This window comes from Gekko japonicus, unplaced genomic scaffold, assembly GCF_001447785.1.
Source record: "Gekko japonicus isolate JY-2015 unplaced genomic scaffold, Gekko_japonicus_V1.1 scaffold31, whole genome shotgun sequence".
In the NCBI taxonomy this organism is placed as follows: domain Eukaryota; kingdom Metazoa; phylum Chordata; class Lepidosauria; order Squamata; family Gekkonidae; genus Gekko; species Gekko japonicus.
The window spans coordinates 1799651-1817108 of NW_015161404.1; positions in this window are offsets into that span (position 1 = coordinate 1799651).

Genomic DNA, 17458 nt, shown 5'->3' on the forward strand with positions numbered 1-17458 from the left:
ATTCTGGAGAGAGTTCAGGTTTGGTGCCTCTAATGCTCCCCGCTGCCTTTTTGCATTGTGAGGGTCATTACTGTGGGCATTTATGTGAGCTGAAGCAAAGAGGCATTATGGAAGAAAAAGCATCAACTGGGATTTAAGGGTATTTTGTACTCCCTAAAACAACTGGAAACACAATAGATTAAAGAGCCGGGTCATACTTGTGTTTATTTTTAAAAGGCTGTAAAGCTTCTGCATGGTCTGGAAGACTAATCTAATTTTGCATGGTTTTCCCCCATCTGTTTTCAGATGATAAATCCAGAGTGTTAGTACTTTATAACTATTTTGATACCTAATGGCTAATCCAAGATCATCTGAATGCTCCGTTATAATGAAAGGACGGCCACGTCATTCACTAGTAAGCATGGCTAGCCTATGAAATGTAAAGTAGCACTGGGGCATTCATGTCATGATTGATCTATTTGTAGGGAATAACAAGGTAAAGTAGCAATCATGGTCTGAAGGAGGGCATGCTACAATATATGCACAAATTACGTATGTTCTCTTTTGAAAAGGTCCTTGGTGCAACAAATAGTACCTACTTGATTCTGTGCTATTGCATTGGTGCATCTTAGGACAGTCACTTTAATGCTTTCTTCCATTCATTCTGTAGAGCTAGCTAGGTCTTTTTTTATGCCTGAAAGAGTTTCTTAGAGGCATTTGTAAGCCAAAATATTGTTCTTTAGGCACTCATGGCCATTTTGCTTCTACATGTAGTATACCTTCTAACTTGATGTAGAAACTGCAGAAAACTGTGGCCCCAGACTTACCTTTCATGGCTGCAGTGTGGGGGAGGGCAAGTTTGGGAAGTAGGTCTTGCACCCCACATGGGCCCCAGGGGCATAGATGCTGGCCTTCTGGGGGAAGCCCAGCAGCATCCAACTGGTCAGCCAACAGCTGGCTGCCTTGTCTGTCTCGGGGGTGGACCGGGGAAGGGCCTGACCCTTCCCTTTTAGGCTCATGTGGCTGCCGGGCTCCCTTCAGTTTGGCTTCAGTCTTCCCTTCTTTCCTCCCTTGGTTGCAGGTTTTGCGGTACTGTTGTAATTCTTGTTAATCTTTTTACTGGTTACAGCTTTGGGTGGTTTTAGGCATTGGACTGAATCCTCCGGGTGGGGACTGCCTTAAGGGGTCTTAGGGGTGGAGCCAGACAGTGCCATGCCCTATGCCCTGCCAATGCTCCAATGGCTATAATCAATAAAGCTGTGGCCTGTTTCACCCCAAATTGCTTTCTGTGTGCATGTCTTTTCCACCCTGCTTTTCCCCCCACCTGCCCTTAGGACTGCAATAACATGCTGCCAGTGTGTCATTCTACACCCCGTCACATGTTACAGCAAACGTACTTTTGTTTGTAAGAAAAGAGCCAACACATTTTCACTTGGCAAATGAAATCCTGGATGAGTACCTGGATAAATGCAGGCTTTATATCATTTTGGATGTAACATGACCAGGGCTTTTTTTTGTAGAAAAAGCCCAGCAGGAACTCATTAGCCTAATAGGCCACACCCAACAGCAGAAACATATTAGCATATTAGGCCACACCCATGACAGGGCAGCTCATTAGCATATTAGGCCACACCCCCACGTTACCAGAAGTGTGATCATCCAGCCACACCCACCTTTTGCTTCTTATTCTGTTTACCTTGTTTGTTGTCAAAACCCAGGGCTTTTTTTGTAGCAGGAACCCTTTGAATGTTAGGCCACACACCCCTAATGTAGCCAATCCTAATGAGTTTCTGCTGTTGGGTGTGGCCTATTATGCTAATGAGTTCTTGCCAAGCGTGGCCAACTCGGGAGCCAGCCGGAACTCCATTCCTGTGCGTTCCTGCCCCAAAATAGCCCTGAACATGAGAATTTGTCAATGAATGTATAAAGAAAACCAAGTGTACATAGTTTGTGCTTTCAAGTGACAGTGAATAGGGCTTTCAGTCTCCCCTGATTTCTAAACCTATAAATCAAGCTAAAGTTCTTCTGTAGTCTCACTGTTTTTAATTGCTTTTTGAATTGGCATGATTGTGAAGCATTGCTGTGGAGTAATTTTACTATTAAGTTTCAAAGAAAGTAGTGTTCAATCAACAAATATTCAGCGTTGTTGTTTGAAAATTGCCCTAGCATTCTTTTTAATTACAAAGTTTGAGTCCAGTGGCACCTTTAAGACCAACAAACTGTTATGCAAGGTATAAACTTCCGTGTGCATGCACACTTCTTTGAAGTGCATGCACATGAAAGCTTATACCTTGAATAACAGTTTGTTGGTCTTAAAGGTGCCACTGGACTCAAACTTCGTTCTGCTGCTTCAGACCAACATGGGTACCCATCTGAATCTTTTTCATTGTAAGGGACAAACCAGATATGACATTGGGACATTCATGAACTGATCTTCCAGCAGTTTTTAAAGGAGAAATAGCAGTGAATTGGAACCATGGTGGGAGGAAAATGGGTGTGTTAACCATTCTCTACCCATATAGTTTTACCAATAAAACCTAATTCAAGTTTTTATTGAAAGGTACACTTCATAAGTTTTAGTCAACATTAATACACATATTTCTTCCAACTAGCAGAAGTATAAATTTGAGCAGCAGTAATTAGACTTCAAAGACTGGGCCGCTAAGGGCAGCTAAAATACTTTTTTATTTTTACAGAATGAAAGTGAAAAGTACTGGGTTCGCCGCATGCAGGACTCGGACGACAACATACCTTAGCACACGTTTATTGTACTTAACACAGACAAAGACTGACTCTAACGGCCAACGGGGCCAACTATATACATATCCACCAGCAACCCCCCCACTCCCATTGGAGGGTTTGAATGTCCCGCCAAGGTGGCTATTGGTTGGGGCTGGGGAATCCAGGATCCAAAGTTTCCATTGTTCTCGGATCCAAGCTCTGGCCTGTCCGTGGACCCCTGGTTGTGGTCCATGTACATAACAGAAAGAATTCAGCATATTTTCAGGATGAGAGATGAGAAAGCCAGCTACTGGTTTCCTTAGAGGTTTCGTGGGAGCAGCAGGTCAGGCAGGCTGAAAGGCTCCACTGCAGCATGAATTGGTTCCATGCCTACAGTGCACTTGTCTGTTGAATATGGTTCTCGCAGGGGCTTTGAACAACAGATCTGATAAAGAACTAAATACTTTAAGTGATAACATGGAATTTGACTGTGGTCAAACGTCAAGCTCTACAACCATTCTTAACTTATCCTTGTGCCCGTCTGTAAGAAAGGCACAGAACTGGGAGCCCATCCCTGGGTCACAAGGCCTTGTTCCCTAAAAAATGGTAACAATGGCTTTAGGAAAAAACATCTGGATGCCAATGAACCCCACCACTAGTTCCTTGAAGCCACAGGAGCTTTGTGTTTCTCAGCAGCCACCTGATCTTCGCTGAATCTATGGAGAGTCTCAACATTTGTATTTGATAGGGTGGTGGTGGAGTCCTGTTCTTATTTATTTTATTAATCATTCTCCCCAGTGGTCACTCCAAAGCAGCTTACATAGTTCTCCTTTTCATTTTATCCTTACAATAATCCTGTGAGACGGGTTAGGCCGAATGTGTGACACTGACCCAAGGTCACCCACCAAGCTTCCGTGGCAGAGTGTGGATTTATCTTGGGTCTCCCAGATCCTTCTCTTGCACTGTAACCATTACACCATGCTAGAAATGTCTGGTGTTACACAAAGTATGAACAAGCTTGCGAAGCTATTTGGATCCAGTGCAGAAAAGCCTGTGGATCAAGGCACCCCCCACCCTCCTGCCCAAATACATAGGAAAACTACTGAGGTAGGAAATATGTGATGGCTCATGGCTCATTTGTCCTCTGAGCCAAAGCTAGAAGTAAAATCAAATTGCGGCATGCATTGCTGAGGCGTCGGGTCTCTTTACCAAAGGACATTAGCAACAAAGCTGGATGTACCAACCTGACCATCTGTTACCACAGTAAAAGTGGCATGAAGAGAAAAGTCTGTTGGGAGACTGTGACAGTATTTGAAAATCAGCAGCAATTCATCAGGCTTTTGCTAATGCTATGCTCTTGAGTGCCTGCCTGGATTTGGGCTTGGGAGGGGGCCGCAGTGTCAAGCTAAATATAGCCTGCCTTGCACAAGCCACTCCAAGCTCCTGCATCAGTGGCTGCTGTCTGGTGGTCTTTAAATACTAAGTGGCATGGCTTGTTTTTAGCTGTTGTGCGTCTTAACTGTCTCTTATTATTCTGCCCCAACCCACCTAGTGTAAAGGTACTATTTCAGGAGCTCTCCTCCCTTACTGATGAACATTTGTATGTCATTAATAACCCAAGAAGCAGTTAAGAATCGTGCAAAAATAAAAATAATGAGCTGTTCTGAACTTTACAAGCAGCAAAGGTGGGTTGACCTAGAATATCAGGACAATACACAAGAACTTTATGCGTGTGGTGCATTCAACAGCTAGCTGTTGTTCTGATATCCTTTCCTCCTGGAAACCTGAGCCCTGTGTGAGTAACATGGGCATGCCTTGTTTCAGAAAATCACCAGTGGAGTCTCGCTGCACAATTGTCTGTGGTCCTACCGCATTCTTTAAGTATGCATCATATCTGATTCTGGAAGTCTCAGGGCTCCTTGCTTTCCTTGTAGACAGCCAACATACAATACATTAGGTTGGATATAGACTAAAATGGCAATTTCTATAACTTTTCCTGTTCCCACTGCAGATTCCACCTCATGACATTTCTCTGGGTGTCTTCTCTCTCGGGACCTTTTTGTGGAGATCATAGATCACTGTGGGAGGGGGGAGGTCGGAAAGTTCCATTCTGTCACTGAAAAATGTACTGTGGGTCCAACCCATGGTCTAATACTCATTAGTTCAAGTAGAACTTCAAGTAGAGCCCCCATTGCAGAATGTCGCTTTTCTGTTTCCTTGCATGCCAACTTGAACTGGAAATCTGTGGGCCCACTTGCAAAAAGGGAAGCACCTTTTATTCATAAAAGGAATTTTAGAAGGCAAACTTTTGGGCTGCAGCCAGCCAGCAGCAGAATGTGCATGGATTCCTCTGTATTATTCTCTCCCAGCAGTCCCTTTTTAACCCCTGGAGATATTATTCGTGGAGTTGCAGGGGTGACATAGACAAGCATTGGCATGGCTGGGACGGAGTGTGTGAAATTGCTTCTTCCTCCCACTCCTTTTTGTCAATGGAATATTAAGCCCTCAAAATAGTATAACAGTGAGGATAAACACCCCCTCTTGCCCAAAATATGAAGGCTTACCTGAGATCAGGCCCGTAGCTCATGCAGGGCCCACGGGGCCCGGCCCCCTAGCAGTTTTTATGGGCCCCCTTCCTGAGCCTTGGCTCCCCTACCCCAACTCCCCCTGATTGCTGGTCAACCTGTTGGCAGGGAGAACAAGGGCAGTGATTTCAGAGGCTGACCCTGGTGCTGTGCCTTGGGAAGAGGCACTGGGGCTCCTTGGGGAGGGAGGTAGCTGGACCCAGATGCTCCACAGGGAAGGCCTGCCCTTGTGGGAGGGGAGAGGGGGAGAGGGAGGGAAGCTGTGGCCGCTGCAACTCTTGCCCTAGAGTCTTTGATTGGATTAGCAGGTGGGCCCCCCCAGGCCCCCTCCCTAAAAAGTCCTTCGCTACGGGGCTGCCTGAGATGGATGAAGAAATCAGGGAGGCAACCAACAGAAGGATGCTGTGGTAATATGTGACTGGAGCTACCCTCATCTTGACCGGATAGATTCAGCTCATAATAGAGACATTTCTAGATATACTGAAGAGTTTGGTGCACCTTCTCCTTGAGTAAAGACTAAAATATTCTGAACTATTTCATGTAGAAAAAATATGGAAAGGGGAATTATCAATACAATTTTTATTTCTCTCAGTACCAGAATCTGGGAATGTTCCAATGGAATGGAGGAGGTATAGGATCAGAAGAAGCCAAAAAAAAAAAATTCATACCACATAATTTAGTCTCAGAATTTGTTACTCTAAGTCATGTTGATAGTTATTGGTTTATATTTTTCGAACTGTATTAGGAAAATTAATCGATCATTCTATTGTTGGCCATGAATCATGGATGCTAGAGAGACCCTTTATGTTCAGATTAATCATGTTTCCGAATGTTACTGGGTGAAGAGAAGGGCATGTCACTGTCAATCCCTGCTTGTGGGATTCCTGGCTTTATTGGCTGCAGTCCAGCAAAATGCTGCGGCTGCTGAAGACACAATTAGCAGCTCAATGGCCAACTTCAAAAATAAAACTACTAATCTTATGATATTGTATAAAAATTATTTCCTCAAGGTTACTACGAAACTTGAAGACTTCTCTTTGATTTAAGGTGAACTCTGTGTACCACAGCATTTTACCAGCTACATGAGAGAATTCCTGTCTAGTTATGAATGCTCCTAAATCATTCACTGTCTTCTCAGCTTCACTACAATGAACAGCTGAGTCTTTAGAAGAATTCTATGTGATCTTCTGTCTAATATGAACTGCTTAAACTGGACAAGTGTCTACAGGATTGGCTTTGTTCTATTACTAGCAGAACAGAGATAAATGCTGAATGATTTTCACTCAAATGCTTTGCATTAGTCTCTCCGCATACCTCCCTCTGCTTGCCTGCAGTGTTCTCATTTCTTGTTTTGGGACTTAGTGATCGTATAATTCCCATTTGATACTCCCTTGTGTGTTTTTGGAAGACGGTCAGTACCTTTACCCGTTATGAGCTTCTACATCCAATATTTTTATAATTTATTTTTATCCATCTGCTTCTTCCCCTCTGACCTTGGTTTTCCATACATTTTTCTTTAAGGCTGGTGGTCTATATTTTGTATACAATTCTTGCTTATCACACAGCTCTAAAGTAATAATTTTTAAAAAGCCATTTAATCTGATAAAATTTACACATGCAACACTTTTAAAAAGACCCCCGCCCACACAAAACATAGTCTGCCAAAATTGATGAAGCAAAAACATAAGATTAGTTTTTTGTTTATTAGTTTAACTTTTTAAACCTTGTGTCATGATGTTTTAAAGCAACTATATTTTCAATGTAAAGCAGTTGCTATGTTACCAGATTATAAAATTGAGCAACTGGGATTTAATTAATTAATCTGTGGTTTCTCTAGCACAGATCTGTTAGGGGGTTCTCAAATTATAGTGCTAGAACTTGTAGTCATTGGTTGAGCTATAAACTAGCACATGGAAAGCGCTTGTGTACTACATGTGGTAGTGGGTCAGAAAGGGCACAGATGGGAATAATTTGTTTAGAGACATGGAATGTGGGACTTATTCAACATCCTCTATCTCCTGAGGGGGGGGGGGGGGGGGGGGGGGGTGATATACATTACTGTGTGTAAGATGCTTATTGTCTTCAAAACCAGATGAAAATACCTACTTGTTAAGGAAATGCATTATCTTAAGCCAGTAGTACAACTTTCTATCAGTCAGCAGTGGATAAATGTATTCCCATAATGGCAAAAGTGATATGTATCAAGATGAGAAAGAAAATATGAGGATATGCTTTTTGAATTGGACTGGTGTGTTTTTTTTAGTATTTTCAAATAACATTCAACAGCAATATGCTTTCACTTCTATATTTTTGTAAATATGCCTATCCTTCTATGTTATAAACGTTCCAGCAGTAAGAAGGTTATCCATACAAAATGTGTGTGCAGTAGTTTTAATAGTTCTACGACAAAATCACACTGGCCACAGCTGTGATCATTCATTTCAAACAGATTCACAAAAGAATAAGATAAAATCTAGTTTTCTTCCTGGACCTGGGGCATTAGGTGTGTGCTGTTACACATACACTTACAGGGAGCTGCCACTAATTCCGCTTTTTTAAACCTATTTCCAAACATGTAGAGTTGGATCCTGTAATCCATGAGCAAAAAATGAAATGGATTCTCTTCTGATTCTTCCGTCCTATAACAGTTTTCTGGGACACCCCCCCCCCCAACTCCTATGAACCTAGAAACACACGTACCAGGTATGGGGGGCATTGCGGTTAAGAAGGAGAATCAAGTGAAATTGGCCACCTGCTCTATTTTCTCTGCTAGTGGATCCTCTTATACCAGCAGAAGTCCCACTGTCAGTTGTGCACCATTCATCCTCCTCTCTGCCTAGTAACTTTTTATCCATGGGGATTACCCCAGCCCCTGTTAATGCTTTCCTGGGGGAGTCAGAAGGCTGCTGAGAGAAAGGGGAGGAGAGGGAAATATCTGCCTTCAAAATCTTAAGGATACATCTAAAAATGTTGCATGAAGCAACTCTCAAGTTTTAATTTCTGCTGAGATTTTTGTGACTTTCACAACAGTGACATTTCCGATTCTGCTCTAGTAAAATGTATCCTGTTTTTTTGGCACAGAATACCGCTTTCCAACAGTTGTGCACTTTCTGGAAGAATAGTGCTCCAAATTTCCTGAGGCTGTCTAGTGTTTCAGAAGTATGAGGGCTGTGTAATACTTTAATTTTTACAAGAAATATTTATGTAAATCAGTTTTTCATGACCCATAGAGTGTACTGAATTGTACCCTCCTAAATGAAGTGAGTCATTAAAATGTCAATTAAATTTTATAGCCTGAGTATCCTGTCTTGTTTAATTATAAGGTATTTTCCCTGACCGTTCTGCACGGGGCACAATGCAATCTTGTACAACCAGCAATTCTATATGATATGCTAAAGGTCTTGAGCCCAGACTTATTGCATAACAAGTTAATCTGCTCGATTTGATAGGTTTTTTCTCCAATTAAATGAGCTTAGGGAACTGTCAAAGCAATAAGGTCATACCCTGGAAGACTGGACTGTGCTTCAAACAAAGACAGACATTTCCATCTACGGGGGTGGGGGTGGGGGGTGGGGGGAGATATTCCTAGTTCTAGCATATCTGCTGTGAAGCAGATAGGGGAAGGGAGGGAGGGAGGGAGATCCTGGAAGTTGCCACCTTTCTCCTGTACACTGTTCAAAGCCTTGTTCTGGTTGCAATAGAGAATGAATGAAAGATTTATTAACAACCTTTCTTGCACACCCAGGGAAATACTGATCACCACTTTGGGGTCAGGAAGCAATTTTTCTCCAGGCCAGTTTGGCCGGGGTTCCTGAAGGTTTTTTGTCATCCTGGGCATGGAACAGTGGTCACTGGGGTTGGGGGGGGTGTATTTATGAATTTCCTGCATTGTGCAGGGGGTTGGACTAGATGACCCTAGAGGTACCTTCCAACTCTACGATCCTATGATTCTGTGATTCTAAGATGATTTTCAAATTTTCCAACATCTTTCAGACATAGAGAATATTCCACATATGAATTGATCACCGTTGCATCTCATAATAAAGTGACAAAGAAAAAAAAGAAAAGAAATACTGTTATTATTATTAATTAGATTTTTGAATTGCCCAACGCTAAATAAAAACATAAAAATTCTATCGTTAAAATACAATAGTACCAATAAATGAAATTAAAACTACAGGTGGTGAACTGAAATCACTCCCCATTCCGGACTGCCTGGCTACCTCATGGGCAGGGGAGGAAGAGGGATAACTGATATGGAGACCAGAAGAGGATGCCAGCTAGAGTGGAAACCATTACTGCCCTCAACCAAATGCCTGGCGGAACGTTTCTGCCTTACAGGCCCTGCAGAATTGCATGAGATGCTGCAGGGCCCTGGTGGTATTCGATAGAGAGTTCTACCAGATCAGGGGCAGGACTGAAAAAGCCCTGGCCTTGGTCGAGGGCAGCCGGATACCTTTGGGGCCAATTTAGTCAGGATTCAGCCATATAGTTTTAATGTCTTTCAGTTAACCCCAGCATAAATGAACAATTGTAAATGACTATATAAACTTCTTTAAGTAGAAAGATATCTCTGTCCTAAGAATACTGATGGAAGTTTTTAGAAAACAATATGTTTTCTGAATGGCTTATTAATATCCAAGTAGTATTTCAAATCTGTAAAACAATAGGCAAGCTTTTTACATTGTTTCCTATTGTCAGACATACATATTTGGCTAATTCTATCATCCTGGCAGTTGTCCAAATCCTGACTCCATTTCACTGCTTGGATTAAGGAAATGTGTTTGCTTTCAGTATATTTACCATCTCTCCTGACACATAATTGCATTTTTGTCTGGCAACATTCTATGCACTCCAAAATCAGTTGGCTCCGTGATGTGTCAATCACAAGGTGTCTCTATCCACTGTCTGTGTTGCTTGAGTTCTCTCCCACCCACTGCAGCCTAGGCCACTCTTCTCTGATTGGGCCAGCGTTTCAAGGTCATTTGCATATGGAAGCTGATTGGACTTCACTCCATTCCACACCTCAAACTCCCCCCCCCCGCGAGACAGTTGGAACTGTCAGTTGCATATGCAACCTGGTGTATTCTGAGGTAAAATATGTCCTCACTCACAACACATCACTTCCCCTTCAAAAGAAACAAACCCAATAACACGACCATGCCACACCACAAAAAAGACAGATCACACCACAAGCAGAATACCACAAGACAAAAAATGATAGGAAAAGGTGCCAGCAGTCACCCCATTACTGCCACAGATATGTACCTGAGAGCACTTCAGGGGATGGTGTGCAGGTCCCAAGTTCATGTTATAAAAGCTGCCTGGGGGATTATGGACCATTCATAGACTTTCAACCTTAACATACCTCACAGGGTTGCTGTGCGGATCATACGGGTAGAGAATGATGGCAGCTGCTTTGGTTCCCACTGCAGGGAAAGACTGCCCTTTCCCTAGGCAGAGGCTTTGGGGTGGGGGGGAGAGGAGATGTAAACCTGAAGACAGACAGGCAGATAAAGGTAGGCTGATGGTTTCCTGGAAAGGACATAGGGTTGCCAACTCCAGGTTGGAAACTTCCAGGATATTTTAGGGATGAAGCCTGCTGAGGGTGGGGTCTGAGGAGAAGGAAGAGGGGGACCTCAGACAGATACAATGCCATAGACCCCTGAAGCTATTGCCTCTTGATTTCATTGGCTGGCCCTAGGGTTACCAACTCTTTCTTCAGAAATTCCTAGAGATTTGGGTGTGGCAGAATCCTGGGAAGGGTGAAGTATGGAGAAGGTAAAGAACTCAGCAGGGGTATTATGCCACATAGTTAACCCTCAGAAGCTGCCATTTCCTCCACAAGAACAGATCTTTATAGTCTGGTGATCAGTTATAACTCCATGATGCAGTACATAAGAACATAAGAGAAGCCAATGCTGGATCAGGCCAATGGCCCATCCAGTCCAACACTCTGTCACACTGTTATGTACTGAGCCAGGACTGCACAGGGAAACTGACTAAGCTTGAGCTACCAGGACAATGGGCAGCCAGGATCCTGGAATGGACCCATTGTTTAAGAATGGCAATGTAAATAGCCTATCACAGGGAGTGTGTGTGTGGGGGGGGGGAATTGTTGTGCATGTATATAAGCAGGGCTTCTGCCCTGCTTGAGTTGTCTTAGAATTGAGCTGAAATCACAAATAAACTATGAGCTGATCACTTCACGCATCTCAAACCCAGTATATTTCACTGGGGACGAGGATGGGATCCTGTTGAGCCAGCCCAGCACCCTCCAGCACTGCACTGCACATCGAGCTCCAGTGCTTAGCGCATTGCATCGCAGCCAGGACCATGGCTGCCGCTCCAAGACACTTTGATGCATTCAACACCACCACAGAGGACTGGGAGTCCTACATTGGTCAGTTCGAGTTCTTCCTCCTGTCCTCCAGGATAGAGGCCATGGGGAAGAAGCACACCACTTTCTTCCAGGTATGTGGCCGCAAGACCTATGAGATCACCCGCTTGCTCATCGCCCCTGCGGATCTCAAAGACACGGCCTACCAAATGATTCCAGACCGGCTTAAGGATCATTTCTCCCCTAATCCATCCTTCATCACCACCCACCACGCGTTCTACACGAGGTACCAGACTGCCAACAAATCCATCACAAATTTCGTCACAGCTCTACAGCAGATTGCCCAGCACTGCAACTTTGCGAACCTCGAGGAAGCCCTCTGGGACTGGCTGGTTTGTGGAATAAGTGATGAGCAGCTCCAGAGGAGGATCCTCGCAAAAGGTAACCCTAACTTCAAGGAGTTCATGGAGATGGCCCTCACTGCAGAAGCAGCCGAGCAGTTCACTGCAGAGGTCCAGCATGCGAGAAGCCCGCCATCTTTAGCAAAACCGCCCACGGCCGCCCACCACATGGACATGTCAAAGCTTGTGAGGTTCTTTAGCTCCAGTGCCCCGCACGCTGACACACACCATCTGCACAACAACGCCTGTCTGCACTGCCACGCACCACCACTGCCACCGCCACAACCACATGTGCCAGCTGTGGAGAGCCCCACGAGAGGAGGTCCTGTCGATTCAGGGATGCCATGTCCAGGAACTGTGGGAAGGTCGGCCACATCACCCAAGCCTGCCATGCCAAGGGAAACCGGAGGTGACCAGCGGCAACCCCCACATCGATGCACTCTGCGGAGCTACACACCACCTCCGTCCAGCAGCAACAGGTACTGCACTTGTCCCGGGACACCCCAGACAAAATTACTGTAATGGTTCTGATCGAGGGGAGCCCCTGCATGATGGAGCTCGACACCAGTTCCTCCATCTCTATAATCTCTGAGGACACATTCAAGAGACTCTGCCCCAAGGGGGGCCCTCCCATGTGGCCTGCTGGCTTCACCCTACGTGACTTTTCAAAAAACGAGGTGTCCATCCTGGGGGAGGGCAAATTCCAAGTGCAGTACCAGTACTTTGACAGGTTTTTGGACTTGCTGGCCCATCCAGTCCAACACTCTGTCACACTGTTATGTACTGAGCCAGGACAGCACCGGGAAACTGACTAAGCTTGAGCTACCAGAACAATGGGCAGCCAGGATCCTGGAATCACCTATTGTTTAAGAATGGCAATGTAAATAGCCTATCATGGGGAGTGTGTGTGTGTGGGGTGTGTTGTTGTGCTCGCATATAAGCTCACATGTAAGCTTGAGTTGTCTTAGAGTTGAGCTGAAATCACAAATTGTGAGCTGATCACTTCATGCGTCTCGAACCCAGTATATTTCACACACATTGGCCAAAAACTCCAGGTGCCATCAGGAGGTCTACTATTAGGGCCAGGACACCAGAAGCCCTCCCACCGTTGCCCTTGACAAGCATGAAGAATACAGAGCATCACTTGCCCCAGACTGAGAGTTCCTATCTATACCTTGTCGCTAATAGCCACTGATGGACCTTTGCTCCATATGTTTATCCAATTCCCTCTTGAAGCTGTCCATGCTTGTAGCCACCACCAAATGCTGTGGCAGTAAATTCCATGTGTTAATCACTCTTTGGGTGAAGTACTTCCTTTTCTCCATTCTAACCCAACTGCTCAGCAATTTCATTGAGTGCCCACGAGTTCTTGTATTGTGAGAACGGGAGAAAAGTACTTCTTTCTTTACCTGCTCTATCCCATGAATAATCCTGTAAACCTCTATCATGTCACCCCTCAGCTGTCATTTCTCCAAGCTAAAGAGCCCCAAGCGCTTTCAGCTTTCTTCACAGGGAAAGTGTTCCAACCCTTTTATCATTCTAGTTTCCCTTTTCTGCACTTTTTCCAATGCTATAATATCCTTTCTAAGGTGTGGTGACCAGAATTGCACACAGTATTCCAAATGAGGTGGCACCATCGATTTATACAGGGGTATTATGATACTGGCTGATTTATTTTCAGTTTCCTTCCTAATAATCCCCAGCATAGCATTGACCTTTTTGTATTGCAGTCACGCACTGTCTTGACATTTTCAGTGAGTTATCTACTACAACTCCAAGGTCTCTTACTTGGTCAGTCTTTGCCCATCCTCGACAGATCCCACTCACCCATCCTCGACAGATCCCTTTGGAGTGCCTCACAATGCTCCCTGGTTTTTATCACCCTGAACAATTTTTGTCATCTGCAAATTTAGCCACTTCACTTCTTACTCCCAACACCAAATCATTAATGAACAAGTTAAAAAGCATCGGACACAGTACTGATCCCTGTGGTACCCCACTGCTTACCACCCTCCAATGAGAAAATTGCCCATTTATACTCAGTCTCTGTTTCCTATTAATTAGCTAGTTTTTGATCCACAAAAGGACTTGTCCTTTTATCCCATGACTGTTGAGCTTACTTAGGAGCCTTTGATGAGGAACTTTATCAAAAGCTTTCTGGAAGTCAAGGTAAACCACATCTATTGGGTCCCCCTTGTCCACATGTTTGTTCACCCCCTCAAAGAACACTAACAGGTTAGTAAGACAAGATCTTCCCTTACAGAACCCATGCTGAGTCTGTCTCAGTAGTTTTTGTTCATCAATGTGCCTACTTATTCTCTCCTTAATAATGGTTTCCATCAACTTACCTGCTGTTGACGTCAGACTGACTGGCCTGTAATTTCCCAGATCTCCTCTGGAACCCTTTTTAAAGATGGGAGTGACATTAGCTACCTTCCAGTCCTCAGGAATGGAGGCAGATTTTAAGGAAAGATTACATATTTTTGACAGGAAATCCACAAGGTCACATTTAAGTTCTTTCAGAATTCTTGGATGTATGCCATCCAGACCTGGTGATTTATCTGTTTTTAAGTTGTCTATCATCCATAGGACCTCCTCTGTCATCACCTCAATCTGGCTCAGGTCTTTCAACACCCCTCCCAAAATCAGCAGTTCTGGAGTGGGCAGGCACTTCTCATCTTCCACAGTGAAGACAGAGGCAAAAAAATGCATTCAGCTTCTCAGCCATTTCCCTATCATCCTTCAGTAATCCTTTTACCCCTTGGTCATCCAAGGGCCCCACTGCTTCCCTGGCTAGTTTCCTGCTTCTAATGTATTTGAAGAAAGTTTTATTGTTGGTCTTTCTTTTCAACTGGACATAGACTTCTCTAAAATGGTGTTGGTGGCCATGTGTCCAACCTGTGGCTTGCGTAATATCTAGTTTGCCTCTAAATTCTTTCTGCTCACATTTTTATAAAGACATTATGATATTGGCTGTCTTATTTTCAATCCCTTTTATACACCGCATTGAGGGTTTTTTAAATTGAGCTATCCATCTACCATCATTGTTTTCCTGGAAAGACTAAGCTACTTTAGACCCCATCAATGCATATGGGAAACTGGGATCCCTCCCAATGAACATAACTTTACACGAGCTTACATGAAACTCCTGTGCCCTTTTGTTGGTTGCTTACCTAGTTTGAAGAGGGCTTCTTCGCACTCGAGGCAATGTATTTTGGCTGTCAACATCCTGAATAATTTGGTTTCATTCACAAACTCAGCCATCTCACTTTTAACTGCAGCTGAATAAGTTAAGTATCATCAGTATAAGGCTGCACTGCATCGGGGAACATTTGCCAAACCATAGAATCATTTTCTTTCTTGCCTATTTTTATTCATCACACCAACACTGTTAAAAAATCTAATATATCCTCTGAATTACAGTGAATAGCAAATTGCATACTTCCCCCCCACCCCCACACCAAGAGGAAGAGCTATCAGATGTGTTATGACAAGATACTCTTTAGAGACTACTTCATTTTGGATGTTGATCCTCTGGTGTTCATAGTAACTGACAGTATGGCACAGTTTGAATTTTCAAGGTATAATTCATTTTCCAGAGTGTTGAAAGTTGAGCTGTTGCATGCCTTCATGCAGATGTTACATTTAACCCTTTTGGTATTCTAATAAATGATATCCTAAGATATGCTAAGATAATTTTGTAGCTGTAATCAGTGAAAGGGTTGTACAAAAGCATAAACTGCAGTGAAAAAATTCTAAATTTAGAGCTGTCTGATGCAAAGGCATTTATATCAATGTTCTGGAAGGGGGGGAAATGACAATTCATTTTCTTCAAATGTTTCTCAGAACGTGTCACTGAGTTTTTGACATTTGGTATCTGTTTCCAGATATTCCCTAGTTGTTATTTCACATTATTTGGTTTGGTGCTATATCCAGTATTTGACTATTATTATTTTTTAAAAACAGTGTAACTTCAAGAGCAGTTAGAATGATGACTGAAACTGAGGATGCATTTTACGGTCATGGATTTAAAATGGCCCGGTTTGTTAGAAAAAGAGGAGCCTGAGGGGAGATCACTATCAATATATCAATGAGAATAGTGTTATAAAATAGTCAAAAAGTGTTTAATACTTAGACTATTAATGGATCTTGCTCTAATTGGAAAGAAGAGATTTCTTTGCTTTTAAAAAACCTTTAATTCTAAGGGTAAAAGGTTCACGGGATTACTACAAATTAACGTAACACTAACAGCTACATTTCTAAGTTGCCTATAGTCAAACCTAGCACACAGATAATGGAGAATCTCTCCTTCTTCTTGACCCCTAGAAAGGAAGTCACCTGAAACAAATGACCAATCTGTATCACAGTAGAAGCTACTTTTCCCGGGCTAATTCCCCATTGGCTTAGTGCCAGGTATCCCTTCCAGGTCAGTCTAAACAATAGCAATTCTAGGAATACAAGTTAACCCTATAATGACTGAATCATCAGACCTTGTAAACACATACATTTCCAACAAATAGCACAATAGAGGGGAAAGTCCTATTTAAAGGAAATGGTGAGTACAAGTGTCCTGGCAAAAACAGAGTTGCTACTCTCCAGGTGGGGCCTGGAGTACTCCTGGAATTACAACTGATCTCCAGACAATGGAGATGATCAGACAACAGAGACAATCAGTTCCAGACTATCAGTTCCTCTGGAGGAAACAGCTGCATTGCCTTTGGAGGGTAGACTCTATGGCATAATGCCTCACTGAGGTCCTTTCCCTCCCAAGGCTCCACCCCCAAAATCTCCAAGAATTTCCCAGTCTGGAACTGGCAACCCTAGGAAGTCCAGGAGCCAGAATTTGAAGCACTGATTCAGTTTCTTTATTAACTACTGTGAGGCCCCTCCCTCTCCAACTCCACCGGCTTGCTCTCAGCTGTCTTGCTAGGTGTCTCCTGCAGATCTCCCCCCAGGCCTCAGAATGGGGAAAGGAAGGGGGTTCCACCACCTTATTCCTTCTCCTTTCCCCTGGACCACAGCTCTTATGACATCAGTGCTGTGTCCTCTTCTCCTCCTTTCCCAAGAATGTGCCTTTAAAGGTCCAAGTAGCCCCACCCCTTCCCTGGGCATACCCAGCCTCTCTCTGAGGGACTACAGTCCGGTCCCTCCTACTGGGCAATGGTTCCTCCCCCACCCCAGCTGCCCTATTGGTTAGGACAGGGCTTGGGTCTGGTGGGAGAGGCTGCCAGCTCTCAGTCACTGCCTCTGCTTTTCCCTGGCCCTCCCAAGTCTGTGCTGCTGCTGCTGCTGGGCTTTCTTGCCCTTGTGCAGACTTCTCTGGCCCTGCCCTGGCTTCTGTCCGGTTTGATTTTGTGCAGCCCTCTCCAGCCCCACCCTGGTTTCTGCTGAAGCTGTGGAGTCTGTTGTCTTCTCTGGGCTGCTCCAATGCT